Source organism: Heptranchias perlo, chromosome 20, assembly GCF_035084215.1.
Source record: "Heptranchias perlo isolate sHepPer1 chromosome 20, sHepPer1.hap1, whole genome shotgun sequence".
Taxonomy (NCBI): domain Eukaryota; kingdom Metazoa; phylum Chordata; class Chondrichthyes; order Hexanchiformes; family Hexanchidae; genus Heptranchias; species Heptranchias perlo.
The window spans coordinates 30,566,022-30,579,583 of record NC_090344.1 but is presented as its reverse complement, the minus strand read 5'-3'; the positions used below and the strand labels follow the sequence as shown (position 1 = coordinate 30,579,583).

At 44.1% G+C, this 13,562-nt stretch overlaps 10 non-coding genes across 10 annotated transcripts; all 10 read left to right on the top strand.

Moving 5' to 3' along the window:
- Window positions 1–299: 299 nt before the first annotated feature.
- Window positions 300–372, top strand: trnav-cac (transfer RNA valine (anticodon CAC)). Its single transcript has one exon. It is a non-coding gene; the product is annotated as a tRNA-Val (tRNA).
- Window positions 373–1,676: 1,304 nt separating this feature from the next.
- trnai-aau (transfer RNA isoleucine (anticodon AAU)) lies at window positions 1,677–1,749 on the top strand. Its single transcript has one exon. It is a non-coding gene; the product is annotated as a tRNA-Ile (tRNA).
- A 969-nt stretch (window positions 1,750–2,718) lies between these two features.
- On the top strand, window positions 2,719–2,791 carry trnav-cac (transfer RNA valine (anticodon CAC)). The gene has a single exon. It is a non-coding gene; the product is annotated as a tRNA-Val (tRNA).
- A 978-nt stretch (window positions 2,792–3,769) lies between these two features.
- trnav-cac (transfer RNA valine (anticodon CAC)) lies at window positions 3,770–3,842 on the top strand. The gene has a single exon. It is a non-coding gene; the product is annotated as a tRNA-Val (tRNA).
- A 1,303-nt stretch (window positions 3,843–5,145) lies between these two features.
- On the top strand, window positions 5,146–5,218 carry trnai-aau (transfer RNA isoleucine (anticodon AAU)). The gene has a single exon. It is a non-coding gene; the product is annotated as a tRNA-Ile (tRNA).
- A 970-nt stretch (window positions 5,219–6,188) lies between these two features.
- On the top strand, window positions 6,189–6,261 carry trnav-cac (transfer RNA valine (anticodon CAC)). The gene has a single exon. It is a non-coding gene; the product is annotated as a tRNA-Val (tRNA).
- Window positions 6,262–7,035: 774 nt separating this feature from the next.
- Window positions 7,036–7,108, top strand: trnag-acc (transfer RNA glycine (anticodon ACC)). The gene has a single exon. It is a non-coding gene; the product is annotated as a tRNA-Gly (tRNA).
- A 446-nt stretch (window positions 7,109–7,554) lies between these two features.
- On the top strand, window positions 7,555–7,627 carry trnav-cac (transfer RNA valine (anticodon CAC)). The gene has a single exon. It is a non-coding gene; the product is annotated as a tRNA-Val (tRNA).
- Window positions 7,628–9,452: 1,825 nt separating this feature from the next.
- On the top strand, window positions 9,453–9,525 carry trnai-aau (transfer RNA isoleucine (anticodon AAU)). The gene has a single exon. It is a non-coding gene; the product is annotated as a tRNA-Ile (tRNA).
- A 970-nt stretch (window positions 9,526–10,495) lies between these two features.
- Window positions 10,496–10,568, top strand: trnav-cac (transfer RNA valine (anticodon CAC)). The gene has a single exon. It is a non-coding gene; the product is annotated as a tRNA-Val (tRNA).
- Window positions 10,569–13,562: the final 2,994 nt, after the last annotated feature.

Sequence of the window (13,562 nt, the reverse complement as noted above, 5' to 3'; positions counted from 1 at the left end):
GGCCCTCTCATTTCCGCTTTCAGTTCTCCTCTGTCCTTTCTATATTCTGCCTGGTGAATGAATAAACAAAATTTAGGATTTCCGTCCGCCTGCAACAGAAAGTTATGAGTTGATTAATGGCGATTTGAACAACTATTCGTCTTTTTTACAGAGTTTAATGAGTATTGCGAAATTAATACAGCAAACTTTTTGGTCGAAGTTAATTCCCTGAACGGGAAAGGAACCGGTCTCCCACACTGAGAGCATTTGCAGACGGCAGCGATCTTCTGAGGGTTTCCTAGAAGTACTTGTACAGCAGAGTTTCTGTAGTGGAGTGGTTATCACGTTCGCCTCACACGCGAAAGGTCCCCGGTTCGAAACCGGGCAGAAACATTTTTGGGCCAACCCCTTCGCCTCTCTGAGTCGATCTCCTTTCTGGTCCCGAAACAGAGTCGGGTTCTTCCGACCCGGTTAATGTTTGCATGCCTGTGGAAGACTTTTGGTTTCCCTTTTATGTTGGCCGTTCGTCTAATCTCATACTCTCAATTTGCCCCTCTTATTTCCCCTTTCAGTTCCCTTCTAAACTTTCTATATTCTGCCTGGTGAATGAATTAAAAAAAAGTTAGGATTTCCGTCAGCCTGAAACAGAAAGTTATTAGTTGATTAATGGCGATTTGAACAACTATTCGTCTTTTTCAGAGTTTAATGCGTTTTGCGAAATTAATACAGGAAACGATTTTGCCGAAGTTAAATCCCGAATAGGGAAAGGGACCCATCTCGCAATCTGAGAGCATTTTGCAGACAGCAGCTAACTTCTGAGGGTTTCCTGTAACAACGTGTGCAGCAGAGTTACTGCAGTGTCGTGGTTATCACATTCGCTTCAAGTTATAACGTTCGCGAAAGGTCCCTCGTTTAAAACCGGGCAGAAACAGTTTTGGGCTGCCTCCATGAGTCGGTTTCTTTTCTGGTCCAAATTCGAGTCGGGTTCTCACGACCCGTTTAATGTTTACATGCCTGTGGAAGACTTTGGGATTGCCTTTTATGTTGGCCGCCAGTCTATTCTAATACCCTCTCTTTGGCCCTCTGATTTCCCCTTTCAATTCATAGAAGTTTAGAATCATAGAAGTTTCCAACATGGAAACAATACCTTCGGCCCAACATGTCCATGTCGCCCTGTTTTTACGACTAAACTAGTCCCAGTTGCCTGCACTTGGCCCATATCCCACTGTACACATCTTACCCATGTAACTGTCCAAATGCTTTTTAAAAGAAAAAATTGTACCCGCCTCCATTACTGCCTCTGGCAGCTAGTTCCAGACACTCACCACACTTTGAGTGAAAAAATTGCCCCTCTGGACATTTGTATCTCTCCCCTCTCACCTTAAATCTATGCCCCCTCGTTACAGACTCCCCTAAATTCCCCTCTGAACTTTCCATATTCTGCCTGGTGAATGAATGAATAAAAAAAATGTTAGGATTTCTGTCAGCCTGCAACTGAAAATTATTAGTTGATTAATGGCGATTTGAACAACTATTCGTCTTTTTTCAGAGTTTAATGAGTATTGCGAAATTAATACAGTAAACAATTTTGTTGAAGTTATTTCCCGAAACGGGAAAGGGACCGGTCTCCCACACTGAGAGAATTTGCAGACGGCAGCGATCTTCTGAGGCTTTCCTCGAAGCACATGTGCAGCAGCGTTTCTGTAGTATAGTGGTTATCACGTTCGCTTAATACGCGAGCTGTCCCTGGTTCGAAACCGGGCAGGAGCATTTTTGGGCTGGCTCCATGAGTCGATCTCCTTTTTGGTCCCGAATCAGAGTCAGGTTCTTCCTACCCGTTTAATGTTTGCATGCCTGTGGAAGACTTTGGGATTGCCTTTTATGTTGGCCGCCAGTCTATTCTCATACCCTCGCTTTGCCCCTCTGATTTCACCTTTCAATTCTCCTCTGAACTTTCTATATTCTGCCTGGTGAATGAATGATTGAACAAAAAGTTAGGAGTTCCGTCCGCCTGCTACAGAAAGTTATTAGTTGATTAATGGCGATTTGAACAACTATTCGTCTTTTTTCAGAGTTTAATGAGTATTGCGAAATTAATACAGTAAACTATTTTGTAGAAGTTAATCCCCTGACCGGGAAAGGGACCCGTCTCCCACACTGAGAGCATTTGCAGACGGCAGCGATCTTCTGAGGGTTTCCGATAGCAACGTGGGCTTCAGAGTTTCTGTCGTGTAGTTTTTATCACGTGCATCGAACACGCGAAAGTTCTCTGGTTCGAAAACGGGCAGAAACATTTTTGGGCTGCCTCCATGAGTCGATCTCGTTTATGGTCCCGAATCAGAGTCGGGTTCTTACCACCCGTTTAATGTTTACATGCCTGTGGAAGAGATTTGGATTCCCTTTTATGTTGGCCGCCAGTCGATTCTCATCCTCTCTCATTGGCACTCTCATTTCCGCTTTCAGTTCTCCTCTGTCCTTTCCATATTCTGCCTGGTGAATGAATAAACAAAAGTTAGGATTTCCGTCCGCCTGCAACAGAAAGTTATGAGTTGATTAATGGCGATTTGAACAACTATTCGTCTTTTTTACAGAGTTTAATGAGTATTGCGAAATTAATACAGCAAACTTTTTGGTCGAAGTTAATTCCCTGAACGGGAAAGGAACCGGTCTCCCACACTGAGAGCATTTGCAGACGGCAGCGATCTTCTGAGGGTTTCCTAGAAGTACTTGTACAGCAGAGTTTCTGTAGTGGAGTGGTTATCACGTTCGCCTCACACGCGAAAGGTCCCCGGTTCGAAACCGGGCAGAAACATTTTTGGGCCAACCCCTCCGCCTCTCTGAGTCGATCTCCTTTCTGGTCCCGAATCAGAGTCGGGTTCTGACCACCCATTAAATGTTTACATGCCTGTGGAAGACTTTGGGATTGCCTTTTATGTTGGCCGCCAGTCTATTCTCATACCCTCGCTTTGCCCCTCTGATTTCCCCTTTCAATTCTCCTCTGAACTTTCCATATTCTGCCTGGTGAATGAATGATTGAACAAAAAGTTAGGATTTCCGTCCGCCTGCAACAGAAAGTTATTAGTTGATTAATGGCGATTTGAACAACTATTCGTCTTTTTCAGAGATTAATGAGTATTGCGAAATTAATAAAGTAAACTATTTTGTAGAAGTTAATCCCCTGACCGGGAAAGGGACCCGTCTCCCACACTGAGAGCATTTGCAGACGGCAGCTATCTTCTGAGGGTTTCCGATAGCAACGTGGGCTTCAGAGTTTCTGTCGTGTAGTTTTTATCACGTGCATCTAACACGCGAAAGTTCTCTGGTTCGAAAAGGGGCAGAAACATTTTTGGGCTGCCTCCATGAGTCTATTTCGTTTATGGTCCCGAATCAGAGTCGGGTTCTTACTACCCGTTTAATGTTTACATGCCTGTGGAAGAGATTTGGATTCCCTTTTATGTTGGCCGCCAGTCGATTCTCATCCTCTCTCTTTGGCCCTCTCATTTCCGCTTTCAGTTCTCCTCTGTCCTTTCTATATTCTGCCTGGTGAATGAATAAACAAAAGTTCGGATTTCCGTCAGCCTGAAACAGAAAGTTATTAGTTGATTAATGGCGATTTGAACAACTATTCGTCTTTTTTTACAGAGTTTAATGAGTATTGCGAAATTAATACAACAAACTTTTTGGTCGAAGTTAATTCCCTGAACGGGAAAGGAACCGGTCTCCCACACTGAGAGCATTTGCAGACGGCAGCGATCTTCTGAGGGTTTCCTAGAAGTACCTGTACAACAGAGTTTCTGTAGTGTAGTGGTTATCACGTTCGCCTCACACGCGAAAGGTCCCCGGTTCGAAACCGGGCAGAAACATTTTTGGGCCAACCCCTCCGCCTCCATGAGTCGATCTCCTTTCTGGTCCCGAATCAGAGTCGGGTTCTTCCGACCCGGTTAATGTTTGCATGCCTGTGGAAGACTTTTGGTTTCCCTTTTATGTTGGCCGTTCGTCTAATCTCATACTCTCTATTTGCCCCTCTTATTTCCCCTTTCAGTTGCCTTCTAAACTTTCTATATTCTGCCTGGTGAATGAATTAAAAAAAAGTTAGGATTTCCGTCAGCCTGAAACAGAAAGTTATTAGTTGATTAATGGCGATTTGAACAACTATTCGTCTTTTTCAGAGTTTAAAGCGTTTTGCGAAATTAATACAGTAAACGATTTTGTCGAAGTTAAATCCCGAATAGGGAAAGGGACCCATCTCGCAAACTGAGAGCATTTTGCAGACAGCAGCTATCTTCTGAGGGTTTCCTGTAACAACGTGTGCAGCAGAGTTACTGCAGTGTCGTGGTTATCACATTCGCTTCAAGTTATAACGTTCGCGAAAGGTCCCTCGTTTAAAACCGGGCAGAAACAGTTTTGGGCTGCCTCCATGAGTCGGTTTCTTTTCTGGTCCAAATTAGAGTCGGGTTCTCACGACCCGTTTAATGTTTACATGCCTGTGGAAGACTTTGGGATTGCCTTTTATGTTGGCCGCCAGTCTATTCTAATACCCTCTCTTTGGCCCTCTGATTTCCCCTTTCAATTCATAGAAGTTTAGAATCATAGAAGTTTCCAACATGGAAACAAGCCCTTCGGCCCAACATGCCATGTCGCCCTGTTTTTACGACTAAACTAGTCCCAGTTGCCTGCACTTGGCCCATATCCCACTGTACCCATCTTACCCATGTAACTGTCCAAATGCTTTTGAAAAGAAAAAATTGTTCCCGCCTCCATTACTGCCTCTGGCAGCTAGTTCCAGACACTCACCACACTTTGAGTGAAAAAATTGCCCCTCTGGACATTTGTATCTCTCCCCTCTCACCTTAAATCTATGCCCCCTCGTTACAGACTCCCCTAAATTCCCCTCTGAACTTTCCATATTCTGCCTGGTGAATGAATGAATAAAAAAAATGTTAGGATTTCTGTCAGCCTGCAACTGAAAATTATTAGTTGATTAATGGCGATTTGAACAACTATTCGTCTTTTTTCAGAGTTTAATGAGTATTGCGAAATTAATACAGTAAACAATTTTGTTGAAGTTATTTCCCGAAACGGGAAAGGGACCGGTCTCCCACACTGAGAGCATTTGCAGACGGCAGCGATCTTCTGAGGCTTTCCTCAAAGCACATGTGCAGCAGAGTTTCTGTAGTATAGTGGTTATCACGTTCGCTTAATACGCGAGCTGTCCCTGGTTCGAAACCGGGCAGGAGCATTTTTGGGCTGGCTCCATGAGTCGATCTCCTTTTTGGTCCCGAATCAGAGTCAGGTTCTTCCTACCCGTTTAATGTTTGCATGCCTGTGGAAGGCTTTGGGATTGCCTTTTATGTTGGCCGCCAGTCTATTCTCATACCCTCGCTTTGCCCCTCTGATTTCCCCTTTCAATTCTCCTCTGAACTTTCTATATTCTGCCTGGTGAATGAATGATTGAACAAAAAGTTAGGATTTCCGTCCGCCTGCAACAGAAAGTTATTAGTTGATTAATGGCGATTTGAACAACTATTCGTCTTTTTTCAGAGTTTAATGAGTATTGCGAAATTAATAAAGTAAACTATTTTGTAGAAGTTAATCCCCTGACCGGGAAAGGGACCCGTCTCCCACACTGAGAGCATTTGCAGACGGCAGCGATCTTCTGAGGGTTTCCGATAGCAACGTGGGCTTCAGAGTTTCTGTCGTGCAGTGTTTATCACGTGCATCTAACACGCGAAAGTTCTCTGGTTCGAAAACGGGCAGAAACATTTTTGGGCTGCCTCCATAAGTCGATCTCGTTTATGGTCCCGAATCAGAGTCGGGTTCTTCCTACCCGTTTAATGTTTACATGCCTGTGGAAGAGATTTGGATTCCCTTTTATGTTGGCCGCCAGTCGATTCTCATCCTCTCTCTTTGGCCCTCTCATTTCCGCTTTCAGTTCTCCTCTGTCCTTTCTATATTCTGCCTGGTGAATGAATAAACAAAAGTTAGGATTTCCGTCAGCCTGAAACAGAAAGTTATTAGTTGATTAATGGCGATTTGAACAACTATTCGTCTTTTTTTACAGAGTTTAATGAGTATTGCGAAATTAATACAGCAAACTTTTTGGTCGAAGTTAATTCCCTGAACGGGAAAGGAACCGGTCTCCCACACTGAGAGCATTTGCAGACGGCAGCGATCTTCTGAGGGTTTCCTAGAAGTACCTGTACAGCAGAGTTTCTGTAGTGGAGTGGTTATCACGTTCGCCTCACACGCGAAAGGTCCCCGGTTCGAAACCGGGCAGAAACATTTTTGGGCCAACCCCTCCGCCTCCATGAGTCGATCTCCTTTCTGGTCCCGAATCAGATTCGGGTTCTTCCGACCCGTTTAATGTTTACATGCCTGTGGAAGACTTTGGGATTGCCTTTTATGTTGGCCGCCAGTCTATTCTCATACCCTCTCTTTGGCCCCCTGATTTCCCCTTTCAATTCATAGAAGTTTAGAATCATAGAAGTTTATGACATGTAAACAAGCCCTTCGGCCCAACATGTCCATGTCGCCCAGTTTATACTCCTGAGCTATTCCCAGTTACCTTCACTAGACCCATATCCCACTGTACCCATCTTACCCATGTCACTGTCCAAATGCTTTTTAAAAGACAAAATTGTACCCGCCTCTACTACTGCCTCTGGCAGCTCGTTCCAGACATTACCACACTTTGAGTGAAAAAATTGCCCCTCTGGACATTTGTATCCCTCCCCTCTCACCTTAAATCTATGCCCCCTCGTTACAGACTCCCCTAAATTCCCCTCTGAACTTTCCATATTCGGCATGGTGAATGAATGAATAAAAAAAAAGTTAGCATTTCTGTCAGCCTGCAACTGAAAATTATGAATGATTAATGGCGATTTGAACAACTATTCGTCTTTTTTCAGAGTTTAATGAGTATTTCGAAATTAATACAGGAAACGATTTTGTTGAAGTTGGTTCCCCAAAAGGGAAAGTGACCCGTCTCCCATACTGAGAGCATTTGCAGACGGCAGCGATCTTCTGAGGCTTTCCTCGAAGCACATGTGCGGTAGAGTTTCTGTAGTGTAGTGGTTATCACGTTTGCTTACCACGCGAGAGGTCCTCGGTTCAAAACCGGGCAGGAGCATTTTTGGGCTGGCTCCATGAGTCGATCTCCTTTTTGGTCCCGAATCAGAGTCAGGTTCTTCCTACCCGTTTAATGTTTACATGCCTGTGGAAGTCTTTAGGATTGCCTTTTATGTTGGCCGCCAGTCGATTCTCATCCTCTCTCTTTGACCCTCTCATTTCCGTTTTCAGTTCTCCTCTGTCCTTTCCATATTCTGCCTGGTGAATGAATAAACAAAAGTTAGGATTTCCGTCCGCCTGCAACAGAAAGTTATGAGTTGATTAATGGCGATTTGAACAACTATTCGTCTTTTTTACAGAGTTTAATGAGTATTGCGAAATTAATACAGCAAACTTTTTGGTCGAAGTTAATTCCCTGAACGGGAAAGGAACCGGTCTCCCACACTGAGAGCATTTGCAGACGGCAGCGATCTTCTGAGGGTTTCCTAGAAGTACTTGTACAGCAGAGTTTCTGTAGTGGAGTGGTTATCACGTTCGCCTCACACGCGAAAAGTCCCCGGTTCGAAACCGGGCAGAAACATTTTTGGGCCAACCCCTCCGCCTCCATGAGTCGATCTCCTTTCTGGTCCCGAATCAGAGTCGGGTTCTTACCACCCGTGAAATGTTTACATGCCTGTGGAAGACTTTGGGATTGCCTTTTATGTTGGCCGCGAGTCTATTCTCATACCCTCTCTTTGCCCCTCTGATTTCCCCTTTCAATTCTCCTCTGAACTTTCTGTATTCTGCCTGGTGAATGAATGATTGAACAAAAAGTTAGGATTTCCGTCCGCCTGCAACAGAAAGTTATTAGTTGATTAATGGCGATTTGAACAACTATTCGTCTTTTTTCAGAGTTTAATGAGTATTGCGAAATTAATAAAGTAAACTATTTTGTGGAAGTTAATCCCCTGACCGGGAAAGGGACCCGTCTCCCACACTGAGAGCATTTGCAGACGACAGCTATCTTCTGAGGGTTTCCGATAGCAACGTGGGCTTCAGAGTTTCTGTCGTGTAGTTTTTATCACGTGCATCTAACACGCGAAAGTTCTCTGGTTCGAAAACGGGCAGAAATATTTTTGGGCTGCCTCCATGAGTCGATCTCGTTTATGGTCCCGAATCAGAGTCGGGTTCTTACTACCCGTTTAATGTTTACATGCCTGTGGAAGAGATTTGGATTCCCTTTTATGTTGGCCGCCAGTCGATTCTCATCCTCTCTCTTTGGCCCTCTCATTTCCGCTTTCAGTTCTCCTCTGTCCTTTCGATATTCTGCCTGGTGAATGAATAAACAAAAGTTAGGATTTCCGTCAGCCTGAAACAGAAAGTTATTAGTTGATTAATGGCGATTTGAACAACTATTCGTCTTTTTCAGAGTTTAATGCGTTTTGCGAAACTAATACAGTAAACGATTTTGTCGAAGTTAAATCCCGAATAGGGAAAGGGACCCATCTCGCAAACTGAGAGCATTTTGCAGACAGCAGCTATCTTCTGAGGGTTTCCTGTAACAACGTGTGCAGCAGAGTTTCTGCAGTGTCGTGGTTATCACATTCGCTTCAAGTTATAACGTTCGCGAAAGGTCCCTCGTTTAAAACCGGGCAGAAACAGTTTTGGGCTGCCTCCATGAGTCGGTTTCTTTTCTGGTCCAAATTAGAGTCGGGTTCTCACGACCCGTTTAATGTTTACATGCCTGTGGAAGACTTTGGGATTGCCTTTTATGTTGGCCGCCAGTCTATTCTAATACCCTCTCTTTGGCCCTCTGATTTCCCCTTTCAATTCATAGAAGTTTAGAATCATAGAAGTTTCCAACATGGAAACAAGCCCTTCGGCCCAACATGCCATGTCGCCCTGTTTTTACGACTAAACTAGTCCCAGTTGCCTGCACTTGGCCCATATCCCACTGTACCCATCTTACCCATGTAACTGTCCAAATGCTTTTGAAAAGAAAAAATTGTTCCCGCCTCCATTACTGCCTCTGGCAGCTAGTTCCAGACACTCACCACACTTTGAGTGAAAAAATTGCCCCTCTGGACATTTGTATCTCTCCCCTCTCACCTTAAATCTATGCCCCCTCGTTACAGACTCCCCTAAATTCCCCTCTGAACTTTCCATATTCTGCCTGGTGAATGAATGAATAAAAAAAATGTTAGGATTTCTGTCAGCCTGCAACTGAAAATTATTAGTTGATTAATGGCGATTTGAACAACTATTCGTCTTTTTTCAGAGTTTAATGAGTATTGCGAAATTAATACAGTAAACAATTTTGTTGAAGTTATTTCCCGAAACGGGAAAGGGACCGGTCTCCCACACTGAGAGCATTTGCAGACGGCAGCGATCTTCTGAGGCTTTCCTCGAAGCACATGTGCAGCAGAGTTTCTGTAGTATAGTGGTTATCACGTTCGCTTAATACGCGAGCTGTCCCTGGTTCGAAACCGGGCAGGAGCATTTTTGGGCTGGCTCCATGAGTCGATCTCCTTTTTGGTCCCGAATCAGAGTCAGGTTCTTCCTACGCGTTTAATGTTTGCATGCCTGTGGAAGACTTTGGGATTGCCTTTTATGTTGGCCGCCAGTCTATTCTCATACCCTCGCTTTGCCCCTCTGATTTCCCCTTTCAATTCTCCTCTGAACTTTCTATATTCTGCATGGTGAATGAATGATTGAACAAAAAGTTAGGATTTCCGTCCGCCTGCAACAGAAAGTTATTAGTTGATTAATGGCGATTTGAACAACTATTCGTCTTTTTTCAGAGTTTAATGAGTATTGTGAAATTAATACAGTAAACTATTTTGTAGAAGTTAATCCCCTGACCGGGAAAGGGACCCGTCTCCCACACTGAGAGCATTTGCAGACCGCAGCTGTCTTCTGAGGATTTCCGATAGCAACGTGGGCTTCAGAGTTTCTGTCGTGCAGTGTTTATCACGTGCATCCAACACGCGAAAGTTCTCTGGTTCGAAAACGGGCAGAAACATTTTTGGGCTGCCTCCATGAGTCGATCTCGTTTATGGTCCCGAATCAGAGTCGGGTTCTTACTACCCGTTTAATGTTTACATGCCTGTGGTAGAGATTTGGATTCCCTTTTATGTTGGCCGCCAGTCGAATCTCATCCTCTCTTTTTGGCCCTCTCATTTCCGCTTTCAGTTCTCCTCTGTCCTTTCTGTATTCTGCCTGGTGAATGAATAAACAAAAGTTAGGATTTCCGTCAGCCTGAAACAGAAAGTTATTAGTTGATTAATGGCGATTTGAACAACTATTCGTCTTTTTTTACAGAGTTTAATGAGTATTGCGAAATTAATACAGCAAACTTTTTGGTCGAAGTTAATTCCCTGAACGGGAAAGGAACCGGTCTCCCACACTGAGAGCATTTGCAGACGGCAGCGATCTTCTGAGGGTTGCCTAGAAGTACCTATACAGCAGAGTTTCTGTAGTGTAGTGGTTATCACGTTCGCCTCACACGCGAAAGGTCCCCGGTTCGAAACCGGGCAGAAACATTTTTGGGCCACCCCTCCGCCTCCATGAGTCGATCTCCTTTCTGGTCCCGAATCAGAGTCGGGTTCTTCCGACCCGGTTAATGTTTACATGCCTGTGGAAGACTTTTGGTTTCCCTTTTATGTTGGCCGCTAGTCTAATCTCATACTCTCTATTTGCCCCTCTTATTTCCCCTTTCAGTTCCCCTCTGAACTTTCTATATTCTGCCTGGTGAATGAATAAAAAAAAAGTTAGGATTTCCGTCAGCCTGAAACAGAAAGTTATTAGTTGATTAATGGCGATTTGAACAACTATTCATCTTTTTCAGAGTTCAATGCGTTTTGCGAAATTAATACAGGAAACGATTTTGTCGAAGTTAATTCCCGAAACGGGAAAGGGACCCATCTCCCAAACTGAGAGCATTTTGCAGACAGCAGCTATCTTCTGAGGATTTCCTGTAACAACGTGAGCAGCAGAGTTTCTGCAGTGTCGTGGTTATCACATTCGCTTCAAGTTATAACGTTCACGAAAGGTCCCTCATTTAAAACCGGGCAGAAACAGTTTTGGGCTGCCTCCATGAGTCGGTTTCTTTTCTGGTCCAAATTAGAGTCGGGTTCTCACGACCCGTTTAATGTTTACATGCCTGTGGAAGACTTTGGGATTGCCTTTTATGTTGGCCGCCAGTCTATTATAATACCCTCTCTTTGGCCCTCTGATTTCCCCTTTCAATTCATAGAAGTTTAGAATCATAGAAGTTTCCAACATGGAAACAAGTCCTTCGGCCCAACATGTCCATGTCGCCCAGTTTATACTACGAAGCTGGTCCCAGTTGCCTGCACTTGGCCCATATCCCACTGTACCCATCTTACCCATGTAACTGTCCAAATGCTTTTTAAAAGAAAAAATTGTACCCGCCTCTACTACTGCCTCTGGCAGCTAGTTCCAGACACTCACCACACTTTGAGTGAAAAAAATTGCCCCTCTGGAACATTTGTATCTCTCCCCTCTCACCTTAAATCTATGCCCCCTCGTTATCGACTCCCCTAAATTCCCCTCTGAACGTTCCATATGATACCTGGTGAATGAATGAATAAAAAAAAAGTTAGCATTTACGTCAGCCCACAACAGAAAGTTATTTAGTTGATTAATGGCGATTTGAACAACTATTCTTATTTTTCAGAGTTTAATGAGTATTGCGAAATTAATACAGCAAAAGGATTTTGCAGAAGTTAATTCCCTGAACGGGAAAGGGACCCGTCTCCCACACTGAGAGCATTTGCAGACGGCAGCGATCTTCTGAGGCTTTCCTAGATGCACATTTGCAGCAGAGTTTCTATAATTTAGTGGCTATCACGTTTGCCTAACACGCGAAAAGATCCCGGTTCGAAACCGCGCAGGAGCATTTTTGGGCTGGCTCCATGAGTCGATCTCCTTTTTGGCCCCGAATCAGAGTCGGGTTCTTCCGACCCGTTTAAAGTTTACATGCCTGTGGAAGACTTTGGGATTGCCTTTTATGTTGGCCGCCAGTCTATTCTCATACCCTCGCTTTGCCCCTCTGATTTCCCCTTTCAATTCCCCTCTGAACTTTCCATATTCTGCCTGGTGAATGAATGATAGAAAAAAAAGTTAGGATTTCCGTCCGCCTGCAACATAAAGTTATTAGTTGATTAATGGCGATTTGAACAACTATTCGTCTTTTTTCAGAGTTTAATGAGTATTGCGAAATTAATACAGTAAACCATTTTGTAGAAGTTAATCCCCTGAACGGGAAAGGGACCCGTCTCCCACACTGAGAGCATTTGCAGACGGCAGCGATCTTCTGAGGGTTTCCTATAACAATGTGAGCAGTAGAGTTTCTGTAGTGTATTGGTTATCGCATTTGTTTAACACGCGAAATGTCCGCGCTTCGAAATCAGGCAGTTACGTTTTGGAAACGTCACCCTCTAAAAATCAATAAGTCTGAAAAAAAGCAAGAATTCAGTCTGTGGTTGAATGTGAATAAAATAACACACCTCACAGAACCGATATATTTTCCATTCTCTGTTCAGTTCAACACAAACTCAAACACTACACATATACAGACAGTGTTTCACACTCACTCACGTTTCCTGCACTGACGGTGCAGAAAGCCCCTCTCAAAGCTGCGCATTGCGAATAATTTCAGTTGATTTGTGAGAGATCATTGAAGGATCCTGCAGTGCAGCTTCGGTTAATAACCACAGTTAAAGACAGCATTGCGGCCGCGGCAACAAACATCAGTTTTTCGATGTTTGATGTTCCCCAGCTCCCGGATTGATTGAGGCCACGACAGAAACAACATTAAGCCCCTCTTTCGGCCCCGCTCTCTCCAATCACACGTTGCTGGCGGGAAGCTGCAATTCCCGCTACAGACAGCATTACTGCCATCCCTGGGAAAGAAGACACCACCGAAGCTTTGACAACACATCGCAGGCATCGTCTGTCCCGGAGCTGTTGCTCCGCAACAAAGGCAGAACTTACCAGCTGTTTCAAAATTTATAGCTTGAACACTGGACCCTGATATCACTACCCGCTTTAAAAGTTTAATGCTTTAACGACTGAGCTACCCAGGCTCGCTCGTCGTTAAGTTCCCATCTTAAATATTCATAAGAGGACTCTGAATCATCCCTCTAAGACGTCGAACGGGGGTGAGGGTCCCTGTTATAAAATTCTCAGTCACGTGTTGAGGGGTATCCTTGATTTTATTGAACATGATCTAAGAAACATGGACAGTGAACTCGTGAGTTTAAAATCCTTCTTGTTTGTGCCAAATGTCTTGTCATTCGTTGGCACGAATTAAAATAACACTTTACCCAGTGGCCCAAAAGCTGAACTTGTCCCACACGGGAGCTGGAAAAGGCCTCTCGACCTTTCAGCGTATTAACATCTGTAAGCTGAATAATTTCACCCGTTACACAGTGAAACCAGGCAGCAGATTTCCCTTCCAAATTTTCCCCACACGAAATTTGCAACGGATGGATATCCGCTTAACGAAAAGA